Source organism: Gorilla gorilla, chromosome 15 (assembly GCF_029281585.2).
Source record: "Gorilla gorilla gorilla isolate KB3781 chromosome 15, NHGRI_mGorGor1-v2.1_pri, whole genome shotgun sequence".
NCBI classification, from domain to species: Eukaryota; Metazoa; Chordata; class Mammalia; order Primates; family Hominidae; genus Gorilla; species Gorilla gorilla.
Window position 1 is genome coordinate 104,384,036 of NC_073239.2, and position 24,618 is coordinate 104,408,653.

General features: G+C 36.7%; 2 long non-coding RNA genes across 2 annotated transcripts in view; one reads left to right on the forward strand and one right to left on the reverse strand.

Moving 5' to 3' along the window:
* The window catches only part of LOC129526584 (uncharacterized), a 227,818-nt gene extending 220,032 nt beyond the window's left edge, over positions 1–7,786 (forward strand). Inside the window, exon 3 of the long non-coding RNA XR_008671251.2 lies at positions 6,958–7,786. This is a non-coding gene — a long non-coding RNA (uncharacterized lncRNA). The remainder of the gene's footprint in view (positions 1–6,957) is intronic.
* Positions 1–24,618, reverse strand: part of LOC129526585 (uncharacterized) — a 332,112-nt gene that overhangs the window by 48,128 nt on the left and 259,366 nt on the right. The gene's annotated exons all lie outside the window — the stretch shown is intronic.

Below are 24,618 nucleotides of genomic sequence, written 5' to 3' on the forward strand. Positions count from 1 at the left end.
TTCAGCAAAACATAAAAGGAATTATACACCAGAGCCATGTGGGTTTTATCCTCAGAATACAAGATTGGTTCCACATTTGAAAATCAATCAGTGTAATAGACTATATCGACAGATGAAAAAGAAAAAAGTTATTGATCTTCTCAATACATTCAAAAAATTCTACTATATTCTACATTCATTCATGATAAAAATCTCAGTAAAGTAGAAATAGAAACTTATCAACCTGAAAAAGGGCATTGATGAAAAATTTCAACTACCATTACACTTACCAGTGAAAGACAGCATGTTTCCCCCTTAAAGAACAACACAACGATGCTCATTCAATATTTCTATCAACATTGAATCAGACGTCCCATTGATTGTGAGGAATTTCAAAAGCACTTAGCATAAGATTTCTTTCTTGTCTACCTTCTACCACCTTCTCTGATTTACTATTTCTCCCCACATGCATTCTACACCCCAGTCTTTTGAAGATGTCAGGCTATTTTGTAACTCTTTGCCTTTATTCTTACTACTTTTGCCTTCTGAATTGTATTTTATCTTTTTGTTGAACTTAAGGGTGACATTTTAGTCTAATGCTCTCCCAATTGAGCAATTTCAGCTGACTAGAAGGGTGACTTTCATAGACACAAAATACTTTTTAGATATTCTCTTTTATTTCCAAAATTAATGTTGGGTTTCTTTAAGTTACCAATTCAAATTCTTACTTTATCATTAAGTTTTTGAGTTTAATTTGTAAGTTCAATTCTACTTGTAGGTTTAGCTGATTTTAGCAATAACTTTAAAGGACACTTTAAATAATTTTGTGTTCCATTTGGAAATTTAAAATAAAGCACTTTTAAATATTTTAGGTTTTTTTTTTTTTTTTTTTTTTTTTTGAGATGGAGTCTCATTCTGTTGCTCAGGCTGGAGTGCAATGGCATGATCTTGGCTCACCACAGCCTCAGCCTCCCAGGTTCAAGTGATTCTTCTGCCTCAGCCTCCCAAATAGCTGGGACTACAGGTGTGCGCCACCATGCCCTGCTAATTTTTGTATTTTTTTTTAGTAGAAACGGGGTTTCACTATGTTGGCCAGACTGGTCTCGAACTCCTGACCTCGTGATCCATCCGCTTCGGCTTCCCAAAGTGCTCGGATTACAGGCGTGAGCCACCACACCTGGCCAAATATTTTAGTTTTTATATTTTAATATGTTTTAGTTTGTTTTTCACTATGTTGCCTCAACTAATAATTACAAAATAACTTCCTATATTTTTTGAATCTAAAATAGTGTTGGTTATAAGAAGTAACAACACTTTACACACGTCTGAAAAGAAAAATGTTGCCAGTTAAACTATGATACGTTGTTGGTCAAATGACACATTCCAATTTCAGCAATAAGTGTGTCACTTAGAATATGAAAAAAAATGTTTTTAGAATTGCTAAAGTACACAGCTGGGCATGGTGGCTCACACTTGTAATCGCAGCACTTTGGGAGGCCAAGTTGGGAGAATTACTTGTGCTCAGGAGTGAAACCAACCTGGACAACCAAGCAAGACCCTAGCTCGGCAACAACAAGAAAAATAAAAAATTAGCTGGGCATGGTGGTGCAATGCATATTGCACCTCAGGAGGTTCAGGTAGTAGGATCCCAGCTCCTCAGGAGGTTCAGGTGGTAGGATCACACGAGCCCTGGAGATTGAGGCTGCAGTGAGCCGTGATCACGCCACTGCACTCCAGCCTAGGTGACAGAACGAGAACTTGTATCAACAACAACAACAAAAAAATTGATAAAATATGGTTAATATCACTTAAAAATACAAGTTAAATCTATAATTAGGTAACCCTTAAATATTTTTGAATTTTTCATCATGAACACAAACTTGCAACTGATTTCAACTCAAAATAAGTCTAAATAACACAATTTAATTTGGAGACAGCATATTAGGCCAAATTCAGTCAACATTATTTAAAAAATCAAGCGTACACTGTCTTTCTTAACACACATTTTTTAAAAATCACACTTTAGTTTTAATTGTGTCGCTTACAATAGTTGTCTTAGATTTGACAAAATATAGTGTTGTCCCAAGTGCCTGCAATGTACCCTACCCCTTGCTCCCTAATACACTTTCCCTACTCTAAGGTTTGGATACTCATGAATCCAATAAGTTTGTTTTGTGTCTTTAAAATCATGTTGATATATGACTGTCTTCTCATTATGTAAACTCCCTTAGGACAAAGACCAACCTTTATCTTTGAGTTATCTATTAAAGCTATATAATCGATGTTCAATACATATTCCCTCTTTCATTTTTTGGTACCTACTATGTGTTAGGCCCTATGCTAAATACTGAGGATAAAATGTCAGATTCGCCCTGACTTCCAGGGGCTTGCATTTTAGTAGGGAAGCAGTGGGTGCTGTGTGTGAACATACCTGACGGGCCAAATCAGATGGAAGTGCTGAGATGAAGGAGTGACATATGGGTGAGGAAAATATTCTGAAGGTAGCATTTAAAGTTTCCATGTGTGTTAACTGCATGAAAGACATCCTCCTGTGTTATCAAAAATTAAATCAGATAGTTTTAAATAAAAGAAATCTATAGTCCTAAATTTATGAACAAACATAATATATAATCAAATTTAAAGTTTATATCATTAAAAGTATAATTGACCAAAATTCAATACTTATTGAAAACAAACTTGCAGAAAATGATGCATACACATCAGTTTAGATGACTCATGGAGGTAATTAACTTAAAAAAAAAATCCTAGAAGAGAAGCAGAGTTACCCCTCACATTGATGGTTTGTTTTGGTAGGAGTGAGGAAGACACACTACCAAAGAAATTGAGAAATTGACGGCAATAGAAAAAACAATATAGTTTAGAGAACAATTCAGAATTTCATCGTAAAAGAAAATGCTTTCACTTTCTATTTGGCTAAAATGGCTATTAGAGCTACAGTCTGGACAGCCACCATGTCCTTTCCTCTGACTCTCAATGTGTGGTTTCAGTTGGAGAGGGAGGGCTCCAGAGAAGCCTGGTGCAGTTGCAGAATTTGTACATCAGGGATACATTCCCAGCTCAATTGAAGGTAGAGGAGTGGGTACTCGAAATGTTGGGTATCCCACTCAACAGTTTTAGGGTCTTCTATGCCAATCAGCAGCTGAAGCTGTGTTAGGGCATTTGGGGGACAGATAAGATGCTCCACAATAAACATCTGTGCTAGCTGGGCTTCTTTTTCTTTTCATTTATCTATTCATATGTTAATTAAAAAATACTTATCAAGGTCTTACTGTGTGCCAAGTGGTCTTGCAGGTCCTGTCAATATGCAGTTGAGAAAGACATTACCCCAGTGCACAGTCTAAGGAGATGCAGACATGCAAACAATTGAAATAAAATGATATCATCAACTGAAGAGAGATAGATAAACCTGGAGTGAGGTGGATGAATATAGGAATATTCCACTGGGTCTGTAGCCATTTAATATCAGTTTAAATGTTAAATAGGAGAGAAGACTTAGAAAACAGAGAAAGCTTATTAATAATCCCCTATTTCTTTTGCTTTCTTCAGTTATTTTTGGCTTTAATAATGTTCTGTGTCCTGTCACATTTGTAAAGGGCATTGCTCTTCAAAGTGTGATTTGAGGAGTTCCAGGGGGTTCCTAAAACCTTCCCAGCATTCCCAACTCAGGTTAGATAGGAGTAAGTGACAAATATATTAGAAGAGACTCACTTTTACAGCTATTATTTCCTTAGGTTTCATTGTAACATTTTATTTGGACAAATAGTTCTATGATCAAAAATATAAGAATAAAAATTCATCATAAATTATTATACATATTGATCCTTACTACTAATAATAAGCTATGTATTTCATCTAGAAAATAATGAGAAATAGCATGAGATTTCTATTTGCTTATAGTTGGTCTATGGTGACTACCGAATTCATATTCAAAGAACTCTACAAATCATAATAAAGATCAAGGAATTTCTATATTCAGAAAAATTGATGTGAAGAGGTCTTACAAGGCTTGAAAAATAATTGCATTAATAGCAGAAGGAAAAAATAAATTTCACAGACATAGAAAAACAAAACAATTTTGAAGTACTTTTCTGTTTTCATAACTTTTACAAGAGAAGAGATGGAATAAGATGAGGTTGGCAACTGTTGCATTCAGAGCCCTATTCATTAATACAACTAGCCAAATATGAACATCAAACAGATAAGGCAGGGGGAACCCATGCTACATTTGTAGAGAGGGAAAAAAAAGATATATAAATGACAACACATCTGTACATTAAAATTTAAAGAGCAAATAGAGTTACGTAAGTGCTTTAAAAATAGTCACCAATAAATTCAGTTGTTAAGTTTAACACTGACCTATATACTACATTGCTCTTTCTCAGAACTGATATCCTTTCTTTCTTTTCCACCTCTGATTAATGCAACATTTACAATACATGGAGAAACAGTGGATGTACAGCACTATAATGAGCTGAGGTGCCTAAATCTTGTAAAGATTCCGTAACTAGCAGCTAGAAACTAAAATTAGGATGAAACCATTTAAGTCCAAAGAATGTAACTTCCCCTAGCATCTATCAAAAGCTTCGCTCTTAATCTGATGATTGGAAATGGTTATTGATGCTTAAACCGAATCTTCCTGGTTAATTCAGTCTCTGTCAGTGTTTAAATGAATTTTATGGTAGAATTTCAGTCAGTTCTCTGAGGATTCCACCACACGGAGACAGAGGAGACCCCTGAAAAGCAAGATTTTTTGTTTTGTTTTATTGTTGTGCTACTTGCTATCATCGTTGATGAGTTTTCTGAAAGAGGAGAAGTTATTTCTGGCTTTTGCCTGGTGCTATAGAGATCTTTGCCCTGAAGAGGTCAGAGAGTTTCTCTTCAGCTCCAGCAGGTTTTCATGAAGATCCTTACCTTAATCCTTGAATGCTACTCACCTTATTTTCTCAGTATTCTACGTCTCCCAAAAATCTTCTGGAAGATTGGTGGGGACCAGTTAGATGGAGGCACACTAAACATTTATTTCTAAATTTTTGAGGTTAAATACGGATGTCTAGCTACATATAGTTTGAAATAAACAACACATAACTTTTTTGCATAAGTATGTTACATGCAATAATAGAAATATGCTATACTAAACATTGATTTGTTATTTTTCTAAAATCCAAAATTAACTGGGTGTCCTATAATTTTACTTGCTAAATCTGGCAACCCTACTAGCCACATAGATAACAAAGTATGTTTACACATTTGGTGAAATGATAGAGGCACATGCCATACCTGATTGCATCACTATGGCAAATATATTGCTTTCTCTAAAGAAACAGAGTGAATTCAGGCAAACTATAAATTATATATATATATATATATACCTATGGGATTATATATATAGGTTTATATATATATATGTTTATATATGGGTTTATATATATGTTTATATATGGGTTTATATATATGGGTATATATATGGTATATATATGGGTATATATATAGGGTATATATATATGGGTATATATATATAGGGTATATATATATGGGTATATATATATGGGTATATATATATGGGGGTATATATATGGGTATATATATATGGGGGTATATATATGGGGGTATATATATATGGGGGTATATATATATGGGGGTATATATATATATATGGGGGTATATATATATGGGTATATATATATATATATGGGTATATATAATATATGGTTTTTTTTTTTTTTGACAAAGTCTCATTGTGTTGCCTAGGGTGGAGTGCAGTGGTGCAACCTCAGCTCACTGCAGCCTCTGCCTTCTCGGTTCAAGGGATTTTCTTGCCTCAGCCTTCCGAGTAGCTGGTATTACAGGCATGCACCACCACAGCCGCCTAATTTTTTGTATTATTAGTTGAGACAGGGTTTCGCCATGTTGGCCAGGCTGGTCTTGAGCTCCTGACCTCAGGTGACCACCTGCCTCAGCCTCCCAAAGTGCTGGGATTATGGGCGTGAGCCACCATGCCCAGACTGATGTTTAATTATTGTTCATTTTTTATATTATTCATATAATTTCTCCATTAATTCAGAAAATAAGTAGTTTAGTTCTACCTTATTGCTTTGGATGACATGACTTGGTATGACTGGAAATAAAACACTGACAATTAATGATTCACTGAAATTATACCTGATATTTGTAAATAACTTCAAGATTCATAGATGAAAAACATTCCAAAAACTGCCAGTATTTTTATTACAACTTTTCTATTGCCTTACAAATGCCATCATCACCTTAGCTCAGCAAGAAAGATGATATTCTCTAGCTTGGGGGCTGTAAAACTTTCATTTTTCAATAGGATGTGCAGATATAAATCATTTATTAAACTTTAATAAATCTCTGTTCCACAGGTACACACCACTCCGCAGGGTATCAAAATCTTGTAACAGTTAATTATGGAATGTGAAGGTTACATATTTTTCAGCCCAATAACTTTAAAATGCTAAACAAAAAAATCAAAAGATTAGTTTTAATAAAACTCAGTAAACCAAAGAGTGTAAATAATATGGGTGAAGAATCTTTGAAATGTCAATATGGTTTTTATATGAGATTTTACTTCTGTTATAAGTAAACAAGGAGAGGAATTTAGGCAAAACCAATTTTTACTAGTATTCACTGAAAACTTTTCTTCTATTGAAATGGTGGCATATATTTATTGAAATGGTGGCATATATTATATGCTACTAAGACAGTTCAAAAAACTAGAACCTATTCAAGATATTGTTGCATAACTTTGTAGATTCCTAAATGACTGTTCTTCTTTAAAAATAAAATGTTTCAAATATATAATTTAAAATACATAAAATTTCAATTTCCCCATATTAGCTGATAAGCAAAAGATAAATAAATTAGAAAATTTTAAATAATAAATCAGCACAGGTAAGTTGATTTGTAAAAATCTAGCTGAATTTTGCTTTCTAATTACAGAATCAGAACGTAAGGAGAAAATGTGTTCAGCTGGAACTTAAATAGACCGGCCACAAATAACCCATAATTCTCTATAAATGGACTGTCATGCTGAGAACAGCTTTATGCCACGCTGATCCTAGCTCCACAAGAGCCGGCTAAGCTACGCTTACCCGTAGCAGGTCACACTCCAGAGCCCACTGGATTCTTGCTGACACAATAAGTACGCTTCCACCTGGGGCCAAGAACAATCTGGACTCAGGCAGAGAGTGTGAATTACAGTGAAGAGCTACCACCCTCCTAACCACAGCCAATCAATAGAAAATAAACACAGGTAGGAGAAGGAATGAACTCCTTTCCACAACATGAGTACGTCACTTTTTCTCTGTTACAGTTTTGTGGAGGAAATCATCCCCTTGGGATCTTCAGCGTTGTCTCATTTACCTCCGCTCTCTCTAGAACTGGGTGGTGCAAAAATGCCTAAGCCTTCTTGGGAAAGGAAACTGAGTGCCACATGCATAGGAGGCGTGGCTATGGGTCAGCTGGTGTACCTCTAATGCAAGTACCTCACATGCTTAAAATGGTTCTTCCTCCTATCCCTCCTTTCCGTAAACTGCACCCTCTGTTTCACCCAAAACCAAAATGGTAAAATCACTCAGAAAACACAAGAGTTATTGAAATCAAAGTGTTAACAATTCCTTTTAAGTGTATATCTTGCGTTTTAAATGGATGTGGTATCTTAATATCATATTGTGATTATATTTTTAATTTTTCAAAGCCACAACGACTTAAAAGAGGTCAATATTCTTTTCCTCCTTTAATAAAATTGTACTGACAAGTTTTAATAAAAGCTGTGCCTGTTTTGTATTTTCTTGTTGTGGATTATATACAAAATTAAATATAGAATCATTTTATGTTCAGTTAACAACTTTTAATTTTTTTCCTAATTGAAATGTAAGAATGCACATATTGTTACTATGTAAGGCTTTGTAAAATTTAGTCCTTTTAAAGCTAAAAGAATAGGACCAAAATAATTCAACATAAACATGTATTAATCATGTGTCAATTACCATTTAAATCTGTACTACTATTTTACTATAGATAACTTACTGAACACCTCCCTTCAAAATAAATCACCATGATTTGAGATTAACTACGGATACTTATGGAGGTATAATTTATTACAAGGTAAATAGGAGTCCTAAACCATTTTAAATATATTAAGGAAAGACAAGAAGGGGAATCTCAGGATAAAATAACACCAGTCTTCCAATGGGAATATATATTTTGTGGTATGATTGCTTGAGAATACATGGATTCATTGCTACATGGGTGGATGGATGAAGCAGACAGTTCAAGTAGACTCTGAGGGAACTTCTGGAGGCATTGTGGGTTCAGAAAGAGAGGAGGGACTTACTGAGTTGACGCAGAAGGAGAGGGCTTGGAGCAAAACTTGCTCAAGAGTCTGAAGGGCATTCAAATCTCTTATTTTGTTTTCTTGGCTATGCCATATTGGATGGATTCCTAACCCCATTTCTATCCTTCATGGCTCCATGGAAATTCTTTTTATTTTTTTCTTCCCACCCATGAAGTCTTCTACTGCATTGCTACCTGGAATCATTATTTTGGTAGAACATTCTACTCACATATATGTTAAACTATATTATTGGTGTTAAGGGGAAATATATATTTTACTCTTCTCTGTACACCTGTAATCCCATCTCATAATACCTGTGCACAGTACAGGCTGAAGTGGTAAATATTTGACAACCACGAATTTAAAATTTGTTGTTTCATCTATTTACCAATTATCCCAAATGACTATGATGACCATGGCTCATAATAATGTGCTTATTTTGATGAGGTCCAAATTTGAAGTTGATGTAAGAGCACTTCACTTAATCAGTGAAGGACTTTAGATGATAACTCAATAGAGTTCATGCCTCAGCATTATTGTGTAAACCCTTTGTTTCTACTTCAGAGGAAAACATAAGGATAAAAGGGCAAGGGCTTAATACACAAAGCTATTTAAAAAGAAAAGGATAAAGACAAATGGACAGTATCTGTGGAAATAAATTATAGGAACCACTTTCACTCTTCTTTGACTCACCTTGAGAAGAAAAGCCTCGAAACAGTACACTGCCAAGGCAAAGATCAATACAGCTCCCTCTTCTGAGATGCCACGCGGACTATGCCCCAAGTGAACATTTCAGGGGTGCACCTGCTTTTGTGGATTGGTGGGGTCTACATCCCAGCTGTTAGTTCTGACCACTCATTGACGGTGCATAATGAAATCTTTCTAATATGGTTTGGCTGTGTCCCCACCCAAATTTCACATGGTAGCTCCCATAATTCCTATGGGAAGGCATCAGTGGGAGGTAATTGAATTATGAGGGTGGGCCCTTCCCATGCTGTTCTCGTGATAGTGAGTAAGTCTCATGAGATCCGATGGGTTCATAAAGGGGAGTCCCCCTGCACAAAGAGAGTCCCCCCCTCTCTCTTGCCTGCTGCCATGTAAGACCTGACTTTGCCATAATTGTGAGGCCTCCTCAGCCACATGGAACTGTAAGTCCATTAAACCTCTTTTTCTTTATAAATTACCCAGTCTCTGTTATGTCTTTATTAGCAGCATGAGAACAGACTAATATACTGTACTACCAGCAAAGCTGTAGTCGTTCACCAGGCAACCATTCCTGTGAAATGAACGTAGCATATATAATGGATGTCAAAGAAGTTTCACCACTCAGAGAACATGATGTTATTGAGTATAACTTAAACTCTGAAGATCATTTTAAAGGCCCTGAAATGTCTCAGCTAACCCATGTAGCATCTGGTAATAAAAATTATTATTTTTCAAAATGTAAATGTCAAATTGTAATATCATCTTTAAAATTGTTAAGAACAGACATTGGCATAAAACATGGCTTTAAAGTTACAAAGACCTGAGTCCTTCAACTCAATATGTGACCTTGGATAAATCTAATAGCCTCAATGAACTTCAGTTTTGTCGTCTGCGGAAAGGGAAAAATAATGCCTATGTCATAGGTTCATGTTTACTACTAAATGATGTAACCTAAATATTCTAATTTTAATGATTAATTATTAAGTAGACATTTAAAATATACTGTACATGCTATATTAAAGAAACAATCTGAGAATAATTACTTCATTAAAAAGTAAAAATATTACCATGTTCAGAAAGAACAAATTATGCTGCTGTTACAGATAACTGTTGCAATATGTTATCACAAATATTCAAACGAATGTCTTCAATGCCCTAAACTTCAGTTTGTGGTCCATCTCTGGAGAGCCCAGCCTTCATACACTACTAAAGTTGAAAGGAAATTTCAGATGAAAAAGGTTTTACACTGGCTGAGAGAATGGATGGCTGGCTTTTCAAAAACAAACCAAAAATGGATTTTCTGTCTGAGTCCTAGGTTTAACTGTTAAGCTGGCCAGTTCAAAGACAATTAAAAGTTATCTCCTTTCTACTGATTTCCAAACTGGAAAACATACATAGCAATACTTAGTAACACAATCTATGTCAAAGGTTTTAAAAGAGCAGAATACAAAAGCCAGCTGGATTTTGTCAGTCAGAATCAAGTTTTGATGTCATAAAGGGCACTGATATTAGCCTTTAATTCAGCAGGATGGGAAACTTCTTTCGAGAGAGAGAGCATGAAAGGAGAAAAGAAACAAGAGAAACAGATACAATAGCAAACCAGGATCAGAAAAGAAGTGCAAAATAGAAAGTGAAAATAATTTATCATAGTAGCAATGTTTGGGATTCTTTTTTTTCAAAGTCAATAATTGCTTAATATAATTCCCAGGAATATGGGTACCATCATTCATCAATCCATTTACTCATGCCACCAACGAATGACCAATTCCATCTTCGTGACAGGTATCCTGCTGTCCCTGAAGATATAGAAATATTAAGAGGTGATTACAGGACTGGGTGAGAGCACAGAAGACCACATAGCCAAGGGCTCCAGCAGAGGAATACACATTAGGCTTATAAATTCATGGTAGAGAGGCATCTGCCTGGGGGAGTCGGAGGTTTTATGTCCATTTACACAAAACATTAAGGTTAACATAGGATGCTAATTCCATTCTATATCATACAACTATTTAACACGAATATTCAATAATGATTAAAGCTTTTCCACTGGCCACACTTTTTACTTCTGCCCTCTTGCAAAAATTGAGAAGATAGATGACTGATTATATCATCAAATCCATGACCATCTCCCCACCTAATCCATAAGGATGGGTCCCTAGAGTACTCTGTTGTTCACAGAGTCTTAATAGCTCAGAGAATGAGGTTTCCACCACTTCTTTGCACGATAAGCCCAAGGAATAATACATTTTACAGTCAGAAAGTAGATCCTGATATAAATCTTCATTAGGCTTTCTTTGCTTTACATGAACTTGTGAACACATGAATAATGCATTCATTTGTCTAGGGATATGTAAGTCACAAGTCACCCTTTTATGAATGGAACAATCTTAGTCTATTTTCTTTCAGGGATTAAGGGGAACCAAACAGCAGACACTATAGACACTGTTAGTTTGGCCTATGGATGTCTCACAGTTAAGGCTCATTTCTCCTGGAGGCCCTAAATAGAAAAACCTAACTCCATGGGAGTATATCTGGACATTAGAACAGTACCTGCAAAGCACAGAGCCTGACAACCATAAACATTCAGATGAAAGGAAATGTGCTGTTTCTATTATTACATTATGCTAAACACTTTTTTATTAGCTAGTGAATCTAATAACACAGCATTCATGAATTCAACGGATATGTATTGAATAGTCTCCAACTCTCATAGGCCTTATGGTCTAGAAAGAGAGAGGCATTAATCAATGGTTTACATAAATGTGTGTAAAATTACAATGATGGTTAGTGTTTCAAAAGGAAGGTAAACGATGCTAAGAGAGGGTATGGGAAAATAGACAGGAATTCAGTCATTGCAGGATCTCCAGAGAGAGTTTCCAAGGGAAGTGAGGCAAGACTAGCTTTTTAAAGAGGTCATCTAGCTAGAGCATGAAAAAAAAAAAAATTGGGGGGTGGGGGCGCTAAGGGTGAATTTGGATATAAAATACAAACTAGGAGGTTATTACAGTAGTTCAAGCAAACGATGATAGTAAGTTGCTCTAATTTGGTGACTGTGAAAAATAGTAACAATAGTAATAATTAGAGCAAACATTTATTGAACACTTACTTTGTAGTAGGGAGAGAAATGAGAGGCTTTAAGAGATTTTTTAAAAGACAGGTTCGACAGACTTACTGATGGATTGAAAATGGCTGGCTAAAAACAGGAAGGTGTTTTTAGGCATCTGATATGTGGCCTTGGAATATGATGGTACTATTTATTGAACCGGGAACCACTATGATGAGTCTTCTGTCCACCTGTACAATAATATTCCAAACATCAAACAAAATTATGTTTTGAAAAATGTCACTGAAGGATCTGGTGACTTGTTAATCCATCAACTTCAAAGCCTTACTCTGGAGAACTCAAAGAATAAGAGTCAGTGATAATGTAGATTTTCTGGTCAGGTGTCAGTCAAGACTTGACAAATTTTCATTAGTATTCATTATAATTCTACTCCTCATGGTAATTACTTCTATGAGACACATAGTTTGTAAACATCTTATCATATACTATCAACAAGGTAATTCTTTTTGTAGATTCTACACAAGTGGTTTTTCTAGAGTTTATAAATATAGGCATAAAGAAAATCATGATTTATTCCATTTGCTTTAGTGCAAAGTGTGTATTACTTACAAGTGTGATGCTAATTCCAGAAAAATAAGAGACTGACAAAGCAAACTGGCATACCAGTCTTTTCCTGTTGGGAGACAGTCTACATGGAAATAAAGAAGCACATAGACAATGAGATCAGACGATCCTTTGCAGAAATTGGTGTGTCCACAGGGTAATTTATTTACAGTATATTCATGTTACAGTTTCTTCATCTGTGAAATAGGAATGGCAGGTTTCAGAATGATAAAGTAGGTTCTACTTCTCAGTGTTGTGAGGAATGCCAGCAATACTAATGCACAATGCTCAAGACAGTGTCTACAGAAAAATATAAGTTGCTGTCATTTTGATTGTAAGCACCAGACAGTATGCAATTAAGGAGTAATGAAGAAATATGTCAAAGAAAAGAATGGCTGAGGGAATGTAACTGTCACACAGAAAATTTTGAACAGAGGAAACATGTCTTACTCATAACTGTATAGAATATAGAGTGGTATATTTTGCAGAGAAGATATAGAATAACTGCTTGTTAAACTGAAACTACCTAGCTTAATATGTGGCATATTTTCTTTTTCTTTCCCTTTTTTTTTTTTTTTTTTTTTGTATTTTTAGTAGAGACTGGGTTTCTCCATGTTGGTCAAGGTGGTCTCAAACTCCTGACCTCAGGTGATCCACCCACCTCAGCCTCCCAAAGTGTTGGAATTACAGGTGTGAGCCACCATGCCCAGCCACATATTTTCATATTAAAAAGATGCAAAATGAAAATGGCTTATTTTTAAAGACTGTTGGACAGTCTGGAAAATAGAACCCATACATAAGCAGCAAAGCAAGAAAAAATATTTGATAGGCTTGTCAGTTAGGCTGGTAAATAGAAGCTGTTGTGCTTTCATTTCCATTCACATTTCTGGGTCTCCAAAGCATTGGAGAAAGCTTACCATCATCAAATTCACCTGGGCACAAACCCCTCTGCCTGCAGTCAGTCTGTGTGGAGGAATTGACTGTTTCAGGATAAACTATACATTTCACGATATAAATACCAAGATCCAAATCTGAAAATCAGTGGCCTAAAGATATATTTTGTTTATCTCACATAGAGTTTTCAAAAACATTTAATCAATTGTGAATTTCAATAGAGAAACTGCACATTAAAAATCTGGATTTCTGTTTTCTCTGGAGTAGGAAGTTTTAGCAATATGGGGACTGGATTTGGCATTCCCTCTGTCATCTGGTCCTGAATGCTGTCTGTCACTCTGTGTAGGAAGACTCGCATTCTCCCATGCTCTTCAGACATCACCAGGCCAGTTTGACTCATGCACTCTCCTGGCTGACTGATTTAGATATTTGAGATTGAGATCCCTGGCTCAAAGATCACTGATATGGATACCACATATTATGAGGACAAAGATAGGTAACATAGAAGTAATCATTTCTTTAAAATGCTACAAATAAAGACAATCAGCTTGAGATACAAGATATTAGATTAGATGATAAAATGCAGCATGTACTTGATGATCTAAGGATCCCTCTAGCTTTAAAATTCTACCACTTTATGCAAGGTGAGAAGGGAGTTTTTATGTAATGGGATAAGTCTTAAACATTATTAAAACATGTTTTCTTAAATATGTACCATCTTCAATTTACTATGTCATAAACAATTTATATTGTCTTAGTCAACATTAAGAGACTAACTTATGAGTCTAAAATGCAGAAAATATGCACAAGAATTTTTGTGAGATTTTATGCTTAAAGTGATAAAATAGATTAATATGTATATCTCTATTTTACTTACCTAATAGAAACTTTCTTACAACCATTTCTTTATATACAGAAAGAAAGATGCTGCCAATACGTTTGCAAATAACACTTTTGCCTTCTGCTAGAGAGAGGTGTTACAACCTAATAGGGTGAATTCAGAAAATATTATTCAAAATCTGATATTTTTCTTACTGAAATGGCAATGTTGGAGAATGCTCATGCAAACAATACTCTTGGATGGTACCAGCCTCAGATACAAACTTGGCCTTTAAAACTGTCTGTCTCCCAGCCAATACCATTTTTTAAGGAAAATTTTACTTCTATTTTAAAAGAAGTTTGAATCTTGAACTTTTGACATTTTACTCTTTTTTTCCCCAAAGGGTCTCACTCTGTACCCAGGCTGGAGTGCAGTAGAGCAATCACGGCTCACTGTAGCCTCAATCTCTGGGGTTCAAGCAATCCTCCCATCTCAGCCTCCTGAGTAGCTGGGAATGCAGGTGTGTGCTGCCACACCTGACTAATTTTTTTAAATTTTTTGTAGAGATGGGGGGGTCTCACTCTGTTGCCCAGGTGATCTCAAACTCCTAGACTCAAGCAATCCTCCCACCTCAGCCTTCCAAAGTGCTTGCATTACAGGCACGTGCCATCACGTCTGGAACGTTACTTTTTAAAATTTAGCTATAAGAGTAAATTTTTGTGGGAAAAACATCAGTATCAGAAAATAAGCAAAAGATGTCTGAATCATTTGAGCTAGAGTACTAATAGCTAATACTATAACATCAAACCTGAGACACTATTAACTGTAAGATAAATCACCATATGTACTGCAAAAGTAAACCTGCTGCTAGTTAAACTGTGAAATAATGCATTCATTATTTGAAGTTTTTATTTCATACATAATGAGATAGCTCTTTAAGACTTATTTAAAATAAACTCTGATTATGCAGCATGACTATGCACTAAAAATGAAAATGCAAGTACAATAAATTCTTACAAGTTTTCCTAAGCTTTTTCATATTCAAGACTCACATCTTCAAATCTCTTATAGACCTAGTCATGGTGCTTTGCGTTTTGCCATTGAAGGTGGTCCTCAGTGTCCTCCAGAAATGGTGGATTGGATAAAGGAAATGTGGTACACATACATCATGGAATACTATGCAGCCATTTAAAAGAACAAAATCATGTCCTTTGCAGCAACATGGAAGCAGCTGGAGGCTACTATCCTAAATGAATTAATGCAGAAACAGAAAAGCAAATATCGCATGTTCTCACTTATAAGTGGGAGATAACCTTGAGTACACAAGGACGTAAAGATGGGAACAATAGACACTAGGGACTCCAGAAGAAGGAAAGATGGGAGGAGGAAGGAAAGGGCTGAAAAAACTGCCCATCTTATACTACTATTATCTGGATGACGGGATCAATAGATGCCCAAACGTCAGCATCTCTCAATATATCCTTGTAACAAATCTGCACATGCACCCCCTGAATCTAAAATTAAAATTAAAAAGAACATTGGTAACAGAATTTCTCTTTTAAGAAAAAAAAAATGTCTTTCATATTGAGCTCCCAAGGGAGCATTCAGTTATGTTGATGCCTAATTTTGGTTCCAGCTTGTGAGTTGAGGATGTTTTGGACTTGTCAAACTTACCTCCTCTCTTCCCTTCCCCCAACATTTTTCCTTGGAATTAAAAAAACTGGCCCGTATGTGTCTTGTCAACACTGCTGACACATTCTGTAAGGTTTAGCACAGGTACTTCTGGGAGCTGTCAGTTTGCCTAGCTGATAGCCATTGGAAGATGTTATCTACTTTAGACATTTCTTGATTTCTGATTTTTTTTTTGTTTTAATGTATAATAAAAGTACATGTATTCGTTTCCTAGGACTGCCAATAACAAAGTGCCACAGTTCTGGAGGATAGAAGGCTGCCATAAAGGTGTCAGCAGAGCCATGCTCCCTCTGAAGGCTTTTGGGAAGAATGCTCCTTTTCCTCTCTCCTAGCTTTTCTTTTTCTTTTCTTTTTTTTTTTTTTTTTCCTCTATTGCCCAGGCTGGAGTGCAATGGCATGATATTGGCTCACTGCAACCTCTGTCTCCTGGGTTCAAGCAATTCTTGTGCCTCAGCCTCGCAAGAGCTGGAGTTGCAGGCTTGCACCACCATGCCAGGCTAATTTTTGTATTTTTAGATGGGGTTTCACAATGCTGCCCAGGCTGGTCTCGAACTCCGCTCTCCTAGCTGCTTGGGATTGCCTTCAATCCTTGGCGTCCTTTTACTGGTGGATACACACCCCAGTCTCTGTTTGCGTTATCACCTGGAATTCTCCCTAATGTCTCACTGTGTCTCGCATGGCCTTCTTATAAGAATGCCACTCTTTAGATTTACGGTCCATACTAATCCAGTTTGAGCTCATCTTAACTAATTGTATCTGCAAAGAACTTATTTCCACATAAGGTCACCTTCTGAGGTTCCAGGAATATCTAAACTTTGTGGGGAGAGTGAAGGGACTATGGCACTATTCAACCTTATACAGTACATCTTAGGCTTCATGAAAAACTGTCATTGCTATTAATACTAATGCAGACCTATCTCATTTAATAACTACAATATCCATACAAAGTAAGCAATTCAATGGAATTTTATATACCAGAAAATAAGGAAGTTCAGAGAGGTTAAATAGCTTGCCAGAGTCACACTGTCAATCATTGATGAGCCCTATTCAATGGTCCATGCATTGTCCTTTCTTTTCCAGTCACATTGTCAATCATTGATGAGCCCTATGCTTGAACATACATTTGTTTGATGCAGTGGTCCATGCATTGTCTTTTCTTTTCCACTATGGCTTACTAAGGTTGAGAATGGTACCTTATATTCTATTTACCCCGCCAGCTTCACAATTTCATGACCCACCTTGTGCTTCTGGAGCTGGGCCCTACAAGGTGTATCATCTGGGAAGCCTTACACTTGCTTCCAGTTTGGTTTGGTCAGTTGGAGGCATCTGCAGTAAATAGGAGGGCAGGAACACACGCTGGGCAAGGTAGAGATTCCCCAGGCTCCCTCTCTGCTGGGCCATGGGTTGGCAGGGGCTTCCTATGTCCACTGAAGGCTTCCATTGGATGGCCCATCTCCAAGTGCTACAGTCCCAGTTGGGTGGTCATGACTTCTTCTCCTCACCCTTCCAGGCATAGGATGATTCCTGGGTACTTTACTATCCTCATTGCTTATTCTACCCTGCTACATAACTTTGTAAATAGTTCTTTGATTAACCTTTCCTCAATCACTTCTCAAGAGTGCCATCTGTTTCCTAATAGAAACCAGGCAGATCCTGATTTCACAAATTGGCAAGATATGCCATGAATTCTTTCAGCTGTGTACAGACCCTTACAACTTTACTGGCCAGGAAAGAAAAGAAATCAAATAATTTTCTGAGGAAATTAGAAAACAGAAATGAGAGGGCAAACATGGATCGCCTTAGGACTAGTGGTCAGAGCTATTGGTGAGGAATTGAGCCCAAGTTCCAAAAATAGAATAATTAACAACGTCTTATTTTCGAATAGGAATTCCCCACTGTTTCACCTTTTACTATGCATAACTCCAATGCCACAAAGCTCAAGATCTTGAAGATTTTATTTTAAGAAAGATGATAACAAAATTAATTGGGTTTTCTATTAGCCAATCAATAATGCTGAGGTCAGTCTTTCTAATGCTAGAAAAAGCAAAACACAGAAAATAAAAAGGATTTTAAAAGACTTCATAGTGTAGTGGAAAGAAAAAAGTTAACAACAACATCAGCCTCCCAACTCCCCACTCTTCCCACCCCTGTCCTAAATCAATCTTTATTGACTTTAGGGGGTCTGCAGGTCTCTGACTGGGAACCACTTCTTTAGATAACTATAGATGTTTTGGAAGCAACAGTTAGGAATTAGTTTTTAAATTATGTTGTACATTGGAGCCATCTTTCTGTGGTGTCTGAAAACTGACTTCACAGTGACAATCAGTAAGAAAAAGAAATAGGACCTAAATGTTTTCAATACTCTAACTTTTTGTGAAGCTGTTGCCTCATTTTGCATCACTAGATAGCAAACAAACACGAACAAATGCAAGTTACACATTCAAGCACATGCTCTTCTTGGGCTGGATGACATGACTCCATGGACAGGGAAATGAGATGTCAATTTCCAAAAGCAAATAATATTATTGCATAAGAAGGTCATCCCAAACAACTTTTATTTCCTAAGTTATCTTCCAGTTTACTCTAATGTTCCCAGGGTTCATTGCCTTCTTTGTGGATTTTCTTAGCAGCATTGCTAAAACAAATTTGAATTTTAGAGAAAAGATTCAAGCGAAATTCAATTTCTATTGCTTGTATTTGGGTAAAATTCCATTTTGACGTGCAGCTTACAGGAAATTTAATTAGATGGTCTTTGCAACTAATATATGAGTTTCACACATCTGTTGGAAAAATTCAACATGGGAAACAATTATAATAAACAGGTTATATAAAAACAAACACTCTTTACAAGTGTTAGACAAGGATCTAAATTCACACATATATAATTTCTCAGGAGGGATATAAATTAAATTTCTAAATTTTTAATTTTTTTCTGAAATTATTTGAACTCTATGAAACAGGGAAACGTCAATAACGCTTCACCATTTGGCCAAGTATGTAGTGCTAATTTTCAAATGCGGTAGCTCAGTGCAGAGCACTGGGTGTGAAAAATTATTATGTGACATAATCCTGTCATACTTTTGCATAGCTTTCTGCACTAGAGTTCCTTATAGTCCAGTAATAATATTGGCCTTTCCCAAGGACCTTCCTGTGATTGTCATCTGCTAATTTTGCTTAGATTCTGTGATGACCTACACACATCAACTTCCCCGTAAATATGAGAACTTGGCTCCTACACCTGATTCTACGTTGAGCCTCTCATCAAGCACTGGGTCTTCTCACCCTAAGCAGCCTATAGCTTCCCTGAAATTCTGTTTTAAAAGATAATCTAAGCAACAGGGCATACTCCATTTCATTTATAATGAACCAAGGAGCTATAACCATGAATTCAGTCCTTGCTTCTATCACTAAATAAGAGTCTGTAAGGGATAGGTATTAAAGAAGCTCTTGCCACTTAAAAACTGGGGCCCTGGTTCATATTCTTTCTTGGTTTATGACCCCCACCTATAACTCATGGAAGTTGTAGCCATTTCTAGATGAGGTAGGCTGACACAACCTAGTGTAGGTAGATTTTTTTTTTCCCCCAAGACAGAAACGAGATAGCCTAAAGCTGCACAAACTGAGCCACCATATACTTCTCCTATTTCAGCCTAAGTATGAACTTCAGAAACATTCATCTTTGAAATTTTTCTCTCTGTGCCTTTTTTGGCTTGCTTCAGCACCTCTCTCTGCTATGTTTCTGCTGGTGTTAGTGTACTGACTACAAAGGAAACGGCAGTCTATCTCCCCAAACACTTTGGAGCACGAAAAATGTGTCACAGTAAACAAAACATGAGCAGAATATAACAACTTGCTAAGATTCTTTATTTTTTCATGTTTACTCAGCAACCATAGCATGCAAAATTGCAACTGAAATCTATGCAGAATGAGCTTTTACTCAAGAAATACACTTCTGGAGACATCATTGCTCTCCATTGCATAGGCAACTGAGCACATCTGTTTATAAGAAATGTTACCTTCGGTGAGGGATAATACATCTTAGTTGGAGAGTTTAATACTGAGTGATAGAAGAAATAGGCATCAGCCTTTGTATAACACCAAGTGATGCAGTGCTAGACCTTAGATCATTTTCAAGAACCCTTGGGGGCAGTTGTGTTTCAGGATTCAGTGTTTTGGTTTATTGTTGTTGTTGTTATTTTGGAATTTAAAAACATAGTTGTTACCTATGTAACATATTATATAACACAACAGAGACCACAGGGAAATCTCATGAATAAATACTGTTTCTCCAAGTTTTGTATGTGAATATTTACACTAGGTAAGACAAATAAGCCTGTAAATAGCTTCACATCAATTGTCAATTTGGCCCCAATATTGCTCCAAAGTTAAGAAAATAAGTTATATTTCAAAGATTGGTGGATTTGGGAATTATGAATGAGAAGAGATTTTGGATTTGTGATATTAGCACCAGCAGATGTCATAGGAGCAAGACATCAACTGTCATTTTTATTTTAGAGCATCTACTTCATGCCAATTGTGATAAACACCGTATACATAGTGAATAATTCTTAGAAAATCTTGCAAGATTTGTATGCCCATTTTACAAATGAGAAAACTAGAATCAGCTCAAGTTTTTACCCAAAGTCAACTAGATCATGCTTTAAATTGAATCTATCTTCAATACAGGGCCTTTTATGACTCTAGTAATTTATATATCTCACCATATCCTCCCAGACATAACAATTGCATGTATTAAATGTGTAATAGAGGAGCACAGAATAAGCTAGTACCTTTCAAAAAATTTCCAAGAACACTACCTGGCACATCATAGTCACTTATATCTAATGAATACATTAATTAATTGGCTGACATTATTTTATAATTTAATATTAAATTGTGATATTACTTCCGAGTGTTTTTCATTCATGAGTGCACTTATCATAAATATTACCCATCTGGACAAAGGCCCTGCCCCTGCTCTCACGCCTCAGAGGGCCCCACGCTTCAAAGAGCCTGCCTGAAAGCTTTCTAAGTCCCACCTGTGTGGCTGGGACTAGCTTAGGCAACCAGCTGGGAAGGTGGCTCTAACTCTTACATAATTTTTAATTGTTTTCATTCAAAGTCATTGTGTTTGTTTCATTTATGGACAGTTGGTGAAAAACAAGAAGTATGAGGAACACCAATGTGGAAAAACAAGTTAATGAAAACTATTAAAGGAAAAATCATTTAGCATATGTGCTTCAAGATGATCTTTATCATGCCTGTATTCAAATGGCTATAATTCTTATCCAGCAAAGCAAAGTGTTTCCAGTATTTAATTTTTTAAAGAAAAAAATGGTGACAATTTAGTATTTCAATTCTTAGGATAAAAAACTAGTCACATCTGAAATGAATTGGTTAGAGGCCCTATAAAACTGAGGCCCCTCTTTCTAATTTCATGACTTAAAAACAAAAACACAAAGTAAAATTAATCTGACTGGGTATTTAAAAAGGAAAAATACAAAAATTAGCCAGGCGTGGTGGCACACACCTGTAATCCCAGCTACTCGGGAGACTGAGGCAGGAGAATTGCTTGAGCCCAGGAGACGGAGGTTGCACTGAGCCGAGATCGTGCCACTGCACTCCAGCCTGGCCAACAGAGCAAGGCCCTGTCTTGAAAAAAAAAAAAAAAAATCACCCATTCTTTGCAGTGTGTTATACTTGATGAATCATTAGAGAGAAAGGCCTGAACTTTGCATATTCCAAGTTTTAAATATTTCAGAACAGGAAGCAAATAAAGATCTGTGTAACATTTCTTTACGATGTTTTTAAATGGAAAGCCCTATTGTTGGAATATATTCCACTTATTTATTATAATTTCTATTGCCTCCAAATGAAGATCTGTATATTTGCATTAGTCCATTCTTGCACTCCTATAAATAAATACCTGAGACTGTGTGATTTGTAAAGAAAAGAAGTGTAATTGGCTCATGGTCCTGCAGGCTGTACAGGAAGCACAGTGGCTTCTATGGAGGCCTCAGGAAACTTTCAATGATGGCGGAAGACAAAAGGGAAACAGGTATGTCTTACATCAGCGGTCTCCAACCTTTCTGGCACCAGGGTCTTGTTTCATGGAAGACAATTTTTCCATAGACCGGAGTAGAGGAATGGTTTCGGGATGATTCAAGCGCATTACATTCATTGTGCACTTTATTTCTATTATTACTGCATTGTAATATATAATGAAATAATTATACAATTCACCATAATGTACAATCAGTGGGAGCCCTGAGCTTGTTTTCCTGCAACTAGACAGTTCCGTCTGGGGGAGGTGGAAAACTGACATATCATCAGGCGTTAGAGACTCATAAAGAGTGCACAACCCGGACCGCTCACATGCGCAGTTCACAACAGTGTTTGCACTCCTATGAGAATCTAATGCCCTCGCTGATCTGACAGGAGGCAGAGCTCAGGTGGTAATGTGAGAAATAGGAAGCTGCTGTAAATATAAATAAAACTTCACTTACTTGCCGGCCGCTCACCTCGACACTGGTCTGTGGCCTGGGGGTTAGGGACCCCTGTCTTACATGGCAAAAGCAGGAGGCAGAGAGAGCAGGGGAAAGTGCCACACATCTTTTTTTTTTTTTTTTTTGAGACGGAGTTTTGCTCTGTCGCCCAGGCTGGAGTGTCTGGGCTAACTGCAACCTCTGGCTCCCGGGTTCAAGAGATTCTCCTGCCTCAGCCTCCCGAGTAGCTGGGACTACAAACACGCGCCACCATGCCCCGCTAATTTTTGTATTTTTAGGAGAGACGGGGTTTCATTATGTTGGCCAGGATGGTCTTGATCTCCTGACCTCGTGATCCGCCCGCCTCGTCCTCCCAAAGTGCTGGGATTACAGGCATAAGCCACCGAGCTGGACTCACACACTAGTAAACAACCAGATCTCGGGAGAACTCCCTCACTGTCACGAGAACAGCACCAAAGAGATGGTACTAAACCATTCATGGAAAACCTGCCCCCGTGATCCAATCACCTCCCACACCAGGGCCCTTCTCCAACACTGGGGATTACAATTTGGCTTGAGATTTGGGTGGGTACACAGACACAAATTATATCAATATTCAAGCCCGGGGGTTTGTTTATACGGGAGATATGGATGCCATTTTTGATGGATGCTATTCAAGAGGATGCCAGAACACGGCACTAATATACTTCTCCATGCAAGTACCAACCAACACTTAAACCACTTTAAAATTATGTCAGAGAGGCCTAACCATTCTAAGAAGAGACTAAATCTCAGGAACTGGCCACATTCTAGAACTTCCAAGGCTGAATATTGCCACTGTGGGATACAGAGTGCCATCTTCTGTATGTGATGCTTGAGAGCTGATTATGCCCTCTGGTTAGTCTCCTTATCTAAGCATAATAATACAGGCCTTGAAAAATTGTTACGTGCATTAAATGAGACAATATATATTAGGTATCTAGCACAGTTTCTGGCACAGGTTATAAGGTTAAAAAGGTAAATAAACAAATAAATAAGCATGGATTATTAGAAGAGAAACTTGGAAGCCAGAAGCAAATTTTTCAACAAAGGCCATTTGACAAGGCAGTAAGGAAATCAGAATTGGAATAAACATATTTTCCCATCTGAGTCTTTTTACAGTAGCATTTTTTTAATGCCATAGTGTAAACACTATCATAGAATGGGCCAGAATCAGAGCATGGATTTCGGGTTGATCTTGATAAAACTAGAAGCTTCACCAAAGTGGAAACTAAGGCTCAGAGAGGCTAATATAATTGTTAAGGACACATTGATGGGTTGTGAAATTCAGAACACTTAAAAGAATGTACAACCAAGAGAGTTTAATTTTTTCAAATGACACACACTTCTTTTTTGCTCCAACCATTCTTCAAATCCTCACTAATGAAAAATGAACGAATCAACTTTCAGAATATCTAAATTATCAGAAGCATTTTATTTAGCAAACTAAAAAGTTAGTTGGACTTTTGGTTATTTTGAATTATAATTTATCTCAAACATACAGACAAAAATAGAGAATAATGTGGATACCAGAGAATTCATAACCCTGTAAACATAGATCTTAATGTTTTGCCACTTTTGCTTCATATTTATTTTTTATGAGTAAAACATCATAGATACAAATGGAGTTGCTATGTGATTCATCTCCAATACTCTCTCGTGTCCCACTCCCCAGAAAAAAATACCTCCTCTGATCCTAAATGGACATTTATATAATTCCGCACATCTCCCAGAAAGTACAGCATCTCCCACACATCTTTATTTCCTCAGCCTCAGTCTCCTGTAAGAAGACTTCAGCTGCATCTTCTACTTCTTTTTTGACACCAATCTGAGGGTTATTTTCTTTTAATTTATAAGTGTATTAGTCGGCTTTCACACTGCTGATAAAGACATACCTGATTTACAAAAGAAAGAGGATTAATTGGACTTATAGTTCCACGTGGCTGGGGAAGCTTCATTATCA